The sequence below is a fragment of the Octopus bimaculoides genome, chromosome 13 (assembly GCF_001194135.2).
Source record: "Octopus bimaculoides isolate UCB-OBI-ISO-001 chromosome 13, ASM119413v2, whole genome shotgun sequence".
NCBI classification, from domain to species: Eukaryota; Metazoa; Mollusca; class Cephalopoda; order Octopoda; family Octopodidae; genus Octopus; species Octopus bimaculoides.
The window spans coordinates 5,301,000-5,311,319 of NC_068993.1; the positions used below are offsets into that span (position 1 = coordinate 5,301,000).

The window sequence follows — 10,320 nt, forward strand, 5'->3', positions numbered from 1 at the left end:
ACACACCCACCACACACACACACACACATTTCAGATAATTGTTCTGAAAATTAAGTCTTAATTTTGATTTTTTCCTTTTTTTTTCAGTTATGTTTAGATTTAAGTTTCTTTGTTCAGGTTGTGACCGAGCTGTTTCTAGAATGTCGAAGAATATAATAAAATGGCATTCACATTGTTTTATTTGATGTAAAACAGATGTGAAACATTATTTGATCAAACAGAATATACCGAGCAGTAAGTCACAACTGCAATATTTTGGACTACAGTAGAAATGTAAATACTGATCTATGATAAAAGTTGGCCTCTTTGTCATTAATAGGAGGGAAAAAAAAGGAAAAAATTACCCACTTGGGTCCTGCCTTGTCATCTGATATTATTCAATCCCAAATTAATATTTGAACATGTCGTTGAATGTTTGTTTGCAGTTAGTGCTTAATTTTCTTCTTCAGAAGACTGAGTGAAATTGCTTCAGGGTACAATTTTATTATTAATATCTGAAATTTGTTATTCCCATAACTTTTACCGAAATTGATGGAATGCTGTTTTTGGCATACAAAGCATATTCCTGAAAAAAAATACTAATATTACTGACAGTATTCATGCCATTTTCAGCTTCCGATGGAAGAATTTAGGCATAGCACTAAAGCTAATGAAATATTCATCGTTTGGACAATTTTCCCCTGCTACTATACCTGCTTTTGTTACCTATTTACAGCTGAGTATCAAATTTCTTCCTCTAACTGAAATTCTAGCTGTGACCATCTTGTCTTCTTTCCTAGTGTATCATTTATCCAGTACAACTTTATCTTGATAATGTTATCATTTCGAAAACAAGGGTGGTATTTAAGGAAGATTTGAAGAAGTATCAGTTTTTCATACGGCTAAGTGACCCTCATAAAGGCTTTCAAAGTAATTTTTGTGCCCCAACGTTGTCTACTTTGTCTGCCTCCATTGTTGTCACCCCAGACTCAGTAGACATAGAATAGATTAAACAGTGGGGATAGCACATGCTCACACTAGCAGGACACACCTAATGTGATTCTGCTCTACAGGTTTGAATATTCCCTGTGGTCTTCATCCAGATACATGCATGAGTATAACTGGAAAGGAAGGCCTATGTGCCAGGCTTCATCATTCGGTTGATTACCTGCATGGCACAGAGTTATCTTATCAATGTTGACCTGGGGCAACAACAGTCAAACCAATGAGATCAAAATACCATTTACAGAGGCACAGTAAGTACTTGGTATACGGGTATAATCTAATGACCCTTGTGCTATTTGACAGTCATCCTTGTAGCTTTTAGTGAATGTGACAGGAACCTTATGTAACAAATATAACTCATGTATTCAACAATAACAGATTTGTGGAATGAGAAAATGGGAAACTTTTAAATTAAATAAAACTAAAACTGAAGAGAAAATCTTCTGATTCAACACACAGTCTTAGATCAAGTCACTTGCTAAATGAAAGTTTTAAAAATCCTAAACAAATGTTCTTTCTTTTATAAAGTATGTATGTAAATCATTGGATTTGTAATATTCTTCTTCAACCCTTTGAATTCTTGATATCAATTCTCTTCTGTGTAAGTCGGACCTTTTTCTATGTAAACATGTTTTGTATTTCATGTATTTAATATACATTGTATAGTGACCTGCCTAACTTGTTTGTCTTTTCATTTACTCCTCTACTCACTCAATTTTAAACCTCTTGAGCACTACGAAGTGTATTCTATACAGAGAATATCTGATTCTCATCTATGAACTATAATAATTAATACATGTATTTTGAAATATATATATATACATATGTGTATATGTTTAAGTAAATGTATATGCAATTGCAATGTAGAAAACATAAGTTAGCCAATCAGAAACACACAAAGACTGTTAACTTCACATTTGTTCATAACATGGTGTCAAAATTTTCATTGCTGAAACTACAACCAGTTTTCTGCATCTGATGCACATGTATACATGCTCCCAAAAGAATTCAAAGTGTTTGTTTAATGTATTTTGTTTGATGCATTTTGTTTGATACATTTTGTTTGACATATTTTGTTTGATGTATTTACTATAATCATTTATAAATTGATACTTTTATTAATGTCTGCTTTTTTTGTTTTCTTTCTGATCAACAGCTATCCTGGTTCCTTGAGTACTTATGGACTTACTACCCTTGATACATATGCTGCATGCATGCAAACAACTAAGTGTAGTTTAGGTGCCTTCAGCCTTTGAGGCTAATCCACTGAATTCATCAAAATGATTTGGGGACATCATTCAGCCTTCAAGAAACTTTTTTAAGATGCCAGGTTTGTTGATTTCAAATTATTTTCGTGTTTCTACTGTGTGCATAACAACAACTTTATACTACACCCTGTTTCTTGTTTCTAATCTTTCAGGAACTCATCCTTTTTCTTAAATTGGTCATCTGCGGAAAATATCTTTAAAAGTTAATTTTCCATTTCTTAGTCTTTTATTTGTTATTATAATAATATTCAGTGACCCATTACGTATGTCAGCTACTTTAATTTCAATGTAAGAAAAGGAGAAAACGAAACCATTTCTTGTCTGTAATTACAATAACAGCTCCAGGCTGACCAAAACCTTGTGAGTGAGTTTGGTAGACAGAAACTGAAAGACGTCCGTCATGTATGTGTATGTATGTTTGCATGTTTATATATATATATATATAAAAGGTTAGCTTAGAGGTTAAAATAACCGGCTAACGGATAGAAGTATCCATTACATTACTGGTATATTACCTATGTTTAACCATGGGCAAACATATGCAAGCATGTTATGCCCATAAATTATAGGCAAAGACAAGGATAAACAGGAGTTTATCAAGAACATACATATATGTTATTCTTATCTAAAATAGCAATGAGTACCGATATTCCCATGTGGTATGCTTACATGAAACATGTAAAGATCCATCAGTTCCACCAGTTCCAACTTGGAACTGTTGACTGAAGCAAATACATTCCATGTTTTAAGTGAGTGAGTGAAGGTTAGTTTGTTTTTATGCAAAACGAAGTGGAAAATATAAGAAAAAGAGTGTTTGGTATGGAATCTATACATAAAGCAAAAGAATGGTGGGTGGAAGTATGGTAAATGCATCAGACGGTTTGCATAGAATTAGTTGTTTAAAAAAATGATGCCATTATGAGACATTTTAAAATGGTAATGAGAAGAGACAGTTCAATAGTGGAGAAGTGTTTTAGATGTTGTTTGTGAATATAAGACTGATTTCTAAAGCACAGATTTTGCTTCAACGTTGTAAATAAGTGAATCATTTAAGATATTTGAGCAGACTTTCCATTATGGTGTATATTTTCTGAATAAATAATGTTTTCATGAATTAGTCGGTCAGTCCATTTCTATACTTGTTTATGCATCGAACAGAAATTTTGCATTCAGTGTTTTTTGTTGGTTGTGCTACAGGTTCATCTACGTTTTCCAACTATATTTGGTGACTGCCTTCAAGTACTGTAACAGAATATAGTGTCATGTGACCCACGATTTTTCTAGCCACCTACTTAATTTTGTTGGTATCCATACTAAGGTTGTTTTTGCATGCTGGTAATCTGGCTACAAGGCATGACCTATCAGTCACATTCTTCCTTCTGTTACCATATCTTGGTCAGTTTTGGAGTCTTTAGAAGACAGCGAGCTGACAGAATCGTTAGCACGCTGGGCAAAATGCTTAACGGTATTTCATTTGTCTTTGTGTTCTGAGTTCAAATTCTACCTTGGTTGACTTTGCCTTTCCTCCTTTCAGGGTCAATAAATTAAGTACCAGTTGTGTACTGGGGTTGATCTAATTGACTGGCTCCCCTCCCCAAAAATTTTGGGCCTTATGCCTACAATACAAAAGTTTTGGAGACTTTAAGGTCCTCAAGGCTTTGTTTCATTTCTGAGAGAATTGGGATCCAAAATTTTCAGAATTTTCTTTAAGTTTAGAAGGCACTGTATAACAAGACAGATGAACTTTTGGCTGGTAATTTGCTAAAGATACATTTTAATGGATATCTAGGGGGATTTTTATCAAGAAAGTGTTTTATCTGCCAGTATCATTCATTCATCAACATTTCAACTTTGAAATAAAAGACAATTCCTTTCTTTATTACAACTGCAAAAGACTGTAAATTGTCTCGAAGTTTACTCCATAAATCTTTAGTTGATATACGATATAATATCGAAAAAATAGCATTTTAGTATGACATTTATTGATATTTTAATTATGTTTTATTGCCTTTAAAATATAATACAATTCCACTAGAATTAGTCTCTTAAAGAAAATACAATTTTTGATGGAAAAATAGAAAAACTAAAAACAAACCGTTAAATATATCCAATGTTTTTTTCCCCTCTTCATAAGTTCTGAATACAATACAAAATATATCTAGAAGTTGGCTACAAAGTGAGTTTGTTATGTTTTGGAATAGTTTTTTTTCTTATTCATCCTGTTCAAAACATGCAATTTAATCTCATAATATGGTTTTATTTTGAAATTAAATTATTTATTCTTAGGCAATCCAAGACAAACTGCCGTAAGTGTTTTGATTGGATGTTCTTGAAAATTTTTGATTTTTGAATTCAGAATTGTAACAAGATCTTGAGGGAAAGTTCAATGGAACTGTACTAAAAATAACACAATTGGTAAAAATAGAACATAGATTGTCTTTGATTCGTTTATGTTCAATAAAATAATTATTATTACCATATCTGTTTTTATTTTTACAACGTTAATCTTTCTTCTTTTTTAATTTTAATTTTCCATAATTTTAAGACAGCTTAAAAACTTCAAATTTAAACCAAATATAAATTTGAAAAGTCTTATCTGAAAAAGCAAATGAAAGAAAGAGATAGAGAGAAAGAGAAAGCAAGGAAGAAGGAGACAGAGAGAAAGAGTGAGAGAGAGAGTGATTGGATGAATTTACAGTCATCACAGCAGTGACTCTTTACAAGCAGACCAAGACATTTTATTTTTTTAAATTTCTATGACAAAAGTAGAATACAATTTATATGTCGAATTGACGTGGCAGAGTAAAGACTAACTTGATCACATAATGCAATTTTTTTTTCTTTCTTATTTATTTTATTTATTTATTTTTTTTGTGCTGAAACATTTTACAATAGGTAATAACAAATAATATTGATTATTTTCAATCTATACATCAATAAAATGTATTGGGATTATAATGCCAATGTACAAGAATTACTGAGATTTTTGGAACAGATATTTTCTGCTCTTTTCTTCCTCTATGTATTTCTCTCAATAGTAATGTTCTGAAAGAAACAGAAAACATCATCATCATCATCATCATCATCATCATCATCATCATCATCATCATCATCATCATCATCATCATCATTATCATCATCATCATCATCATCATTAACATCATCGTCATTTTTATGTCCATTTTTCCATGCTTCATGGTTGCATGTATCAGACAGGATTTGTTCAAACAGATTTTCTACAGCTGGATGCCTTTCCCATCACCAACCCTTATTTCTTTCCAAACACGATAATATTTTACCATGGCAAGGAAGGCTGAATGACTCTGATTCTCATTTATAATTATTATATGATATCAAGACAAGGGTGTGGTACAAATTGTGTGGCACCTTGAGCAAGTGACTTCTGCTATAGCCTCAAGCTGCCCCAATGCCATATGAAGGGATTTGATGGACAGAAACTGAAAGAAACCCATCATGTGTGTGTGTGTGTGTGTGTGTGTGTGTGTGTGTGTCCGTGTTTGTCCATCTTTGTATCCATGTTTGTCCACCACAACCACTTGGCAACCAGTGTTGGTGTGTTTATGTCCCTATAACTGAGCAGTTCAGCAAAAGTGATTGATGAAGTAAGTACCAGGCTTTAAAACACAAACAAGCACTGTGATCAATTTGCTTGACTAACATTCTTCAAGGCAGTGCCCCAGCATGGCCACAGTTTAATGTGACTGGAACAAGTAAGAGATAATCTTATCGATAAGACAGACAGACAGACAGACAGATAGATAGATAGATAGATAGATAGATAGATAGATAGATAGATAGATAGATAGATAGATAGATGCAGTGGTCTTCTATCATTTTCCATCTACCAAATCCACTCACAGGGCTTTGGTTAGCCCTGGGTTTAAGAGAAGGACACTTGCCTAAGATGCCACATAGTTGAGAAACAAGCCTGTTAACAACGCATATCCACACAGTAGCTAAACTTTGAATTCTGTCCATCTTCATTTATGTTAGAGACTATTTAATGGTTTTTCTCTCAAAATACCTCTGTGTGAATTATTTTTGCACAGTTTTAGATATTTCAAACGAACAACAATTTTATTTCATCTTCTAATTACAACTGGTTTCTTCTTTTTAAATGGTAACCTGCTTTTTTTTATGTTACAACTAAACTGTATTCCACTGAAATTACTGATTGATATTGGTTTACTATCTCGTTAAGCGGTGTCAAATCTGGCTACTAATTAAGAAAGATTATCTTTTGAAAATTCTAAACAATTAGTTCATACTTAGTTGTTTTGTACTTGGCCTGTGTAATTATTTTCATTGAACTCAGAGAAAGCAAATACTTGCTTTTATTGTATTTAGAAACATTAACAAATACTACACAGTTACATATGCAAAGTTTTATTGTTGTATTATTATTGGTATTATTATTTTTCTTCTTAACCTTTTCGTTACCATATTTCTGTTGAGATGATCTGTGTTTCTTTCAATTAATTTTAAATATAACAAAGAATTTAGTAAAATAACTTAGTGATCATTAAGCCAGTGTTAGGAACATAAATTGTGACTAAGGTTTGGTGGAAGATTTTAATTCAAAACTTACGAAAGCAAAACATTTGTACTCAGAGCCAGAGGTGGTTTTAACTAGGCTGGTCTCAAAAGGGTTAAGAATTGTTTCTCTATTATATATTTGAGTTTGACAGAAATAAACAGGGAGAGAAAATAAAACAGGCTTAGTGGCTAGCAATCTATCATAGCAAATGCTAGATAGAGGGGTCACATATATGTACATATACACACACATCTGTATATTCTGTGTTAGAAACAAATGCATGCAGAATATATACATACATACATATGGAATATCTCAAGCAACTGAGTACCCTCTTTAACTAAGCCTAGAAACACTACTTATAAACTCATCAATACTAAGGCTGAAATAAACTGGATTGACTGATTTGCTTATTAATGAGGTGTCCCTGCCGTCTAATTTAATTAATTACAGGTGTATTAATTGTGTTTTGTTAATGTAAAATATTAATATCAAATTAATATATAGTCCTCTGCACTACGGTGCCATTGCCAGTATTTTACCATAAAAGCAGTACACCATCGCAATTTAAAATGTTTATACACTAAACTAGTTAAAAAATACTAAACATTGCCAAATTGAATTACTGTAAATCTAAACAACTATCCAGGTATTTAGTAGCTTAGAATAAACCAAATAAAATTTGGCTAAAAAAATGTAAATCAGTTGTTAGATTCCTACAGTAAATGAATTATTAACTGGAAGGAATTGCTTGCCTGTATATAAAATATTCATCTATCACTATAATTGGGTTTGTGTATGCGTGTGTGTGTGTGTTGTGGAAGGAGAAAGAAATAATATTGGCAATAAATGTCTGTATTTCTTGAGATAAATTACATTTACCAAATTTTCCATGTTCCTACATCTAACAGAACATTTCCTTTTTACTTCTTAATCACTCAAGTAATTATTTCCTCATTGTCCTCATCAACACCATCGTTATTTGTTGGATGTGTTCAATAAAAGGGGTTTCTTGTTTATTTATTTTTTTATGCTTCTTTTTTTTTTCTCAGTTATTTCTCTCTCGAAATCGTTTTTAAAAGGTTTCCTATAAATAAACGTTATAAATGTTATAAATATATCTCAGCCTGGAAAAAAAATCAGTAGAGATTGATCTCATGAGAATTCAAGAGAACACGAAATAATTCTTTTCACCTTTTCTTTTTTTTTTTTTGGAACAGTGAATCTCAAAGCACACATAAGGCTATTAATAAAGACACACAAACATTGGGTTGAAAACCCATTTGGATAGAAAAAAATCAAAGGCTGCTCATGGGATGTGAACCCACATCTCTTGTAGACATGAAAGCATTCAACCATTGACTCCCAACGGCAGCTTTCAACTTTTGCTATCCATAAAGGTTTTATCAACCCAATATTTACATGTGATTATTTATAGCTTTATGTGTGCTTCAAGATCCACTATTCCCAAAAAGAATTAATTCTCATTCTCCCAAAAGCTTATCAAATTCTTGTGTCAACAACATCATATGATTCTCACTGGTAAGAATAAAGTTTCTAAACTGAAGAAATCTGAAGGATTGCTTTGGTCCAGTGGTAAAACATCTGTCATGTGAACAGGAGATGTAGGTTTCTAGCCCCATGGGAAGCCTTTGACTTGTTCTATTCAAAAGAGTTTTTCATACCAATATTCACGCACTATTATTTACAGAATTTAGGGAGGGGTGAACTGGCTGAATTATTAACATACCAAGCAAAATGCTCAGTGATGTTTCATCCATCTTTACATTCTGAATTCAAATTCCACCGAGGTCAACTTTACCTTTCATCCTTTCAGTGTTGATAAAATAAGTACCAGTTATGCACTAGGGTTGAGGTGATCAACTTAACCCCTCCTTTGAAATTACTGGCCTTGTGCCAAAATTTGAGACCATCATCTGTAGCTTCATGTGTGTTTGGATATCCATTATTTCCACAAAAGAATTAATACACATTCAGGAGAATGGCTTCATGTGTTCTTCATGTTCAGAACAAAACAAAAAGAAACGAAAACAAAAAAAAAGACAAAGAATTAATGCTAATGAATTTATTAATGTATCAAAAACAGAAAATAAATTTAAAAACATTGTGTTAATAGTAATTTGGACTTGAATTTACTATTTCTTTTCACCATTCAAAACTAAATTTTCTTAAGAGGTTTTCTATTTTTTTTTTTTAAAAAAACATAATATATAAAAAGGTATATAAACAATGGTTTTGTCAAATTGTTAACAATATAATCGTGCCAGCACTAAATACCTCGTAACCATTTCTATAAGGATTCTCTCTCAATTTGCCTCTTGTCTATTCACCTGTCAAAAAACCAAAAGCATAAAATTGACAGATTCTTCATAAACTTCACTTTCTTCTCAACTACTTACCATTTTTTGTTTATTTTGTTTTGTTTTTCATCTTCATTTTCATATATCTTTCTTTTCCTCTCCTTCTCTCTCTACTTATCTCTCTTTTTCCCCTCTCTCATTCCCTCTCACCTTCTCTCACCTCCTCTCTCTATTTCTCTCTCAGTCATTCTCTCCTTCTCTCACTCTCAATGCCTTTTTCTTCCTTTCTCTCCTTTTGTCTCTTTCTCTCTCTCTCTCTCTCTCTCTCTCTCTCTCTCGTTCTCTCTCTCTGCTTCTCTCCCTTTTTTCTGTCCTTCCTTTCTCACATTCTCTGTCTCTCACTGCCATTTATTCTCTTCTTCTCTCTCTCCTTTTCACTTCCTCTTCTGTCTCACTTTCTCTCTCCATCTCTCTCTCTTTCTCCATCCCTCTCTCTCTCTCTCTCTTTCTCTAACTCACACAGCACACAAAAACAACACACACAACACATACACACAAACACACCACACACCACACAACCCACCACACCAAACACACACACACACATACACACACACTCTCTCTCTCTTAAGCTTTGTTTTCATTTTTCCTACATCTCACTGACTGTCAATTTCTCTGCCTTTTAAAGATTATAATTTCCCCCCAGAGCCTCATTAGCTCCCATTCACTCAAAACTATATCACCAACAGATTCCCTATAGATGTCATTTAGCATAACTAGACATCAGGACATCTCCATGAATATATTTTCTTAAGTATCATTGACGTTGCTGCTATGTTTTACTGTTGTTTCATATTTACAATGAAATCAAATTTAGATTCTCAAATTTCTTAAATGTTGTATTTAATTTTACTTGACATTAAATATGATTTATTCTAATTTGTTATACTGGTTTTTGTTTGCATCCGTATCACTAGAAGAATCTCCTCGCCTTTTTTCCTCTTAGTGTTTCTTATTTTCTGGAGTGTTTTGATTATTCAAAATTCTAAATAAACATATGAAGATATGCACAAAGTGCAGGTGTTCATACATACCCCCACACACATATATATATATATATGTATGTATATATATATATATATATATATATATATATATATATATATATAGATAGATAGATAGATAGATA

The 10,320-nt window shown here is 32.4% G+C and overlaps 1 protein-coding gene across 11 annotated transcripts in view; it reads left to right on the forward strand.

Moving 5' to 3' along the window:
• The window catches only part of LOC106872422 (protocadherin-11 X-linked), a 370,508-nt gene that overhangs the window by 214,593 nt on the left and 145,595 nt on the right, over window positions 1–10,320 (forward strand). For all 11 annotated transcript variants that reach the window (XM_052972305.1, XM_014919417.2, XM_052972306.1 and 8 more), the window contains one exon: window positions 2,141–2,314. The gene's annotated coding sequence lies outside the window, so the exon portion shown is untranslated. The remainder of the gene's footprint in view (window positions 1–2,140; window positions 2,315–10,320) is intronic.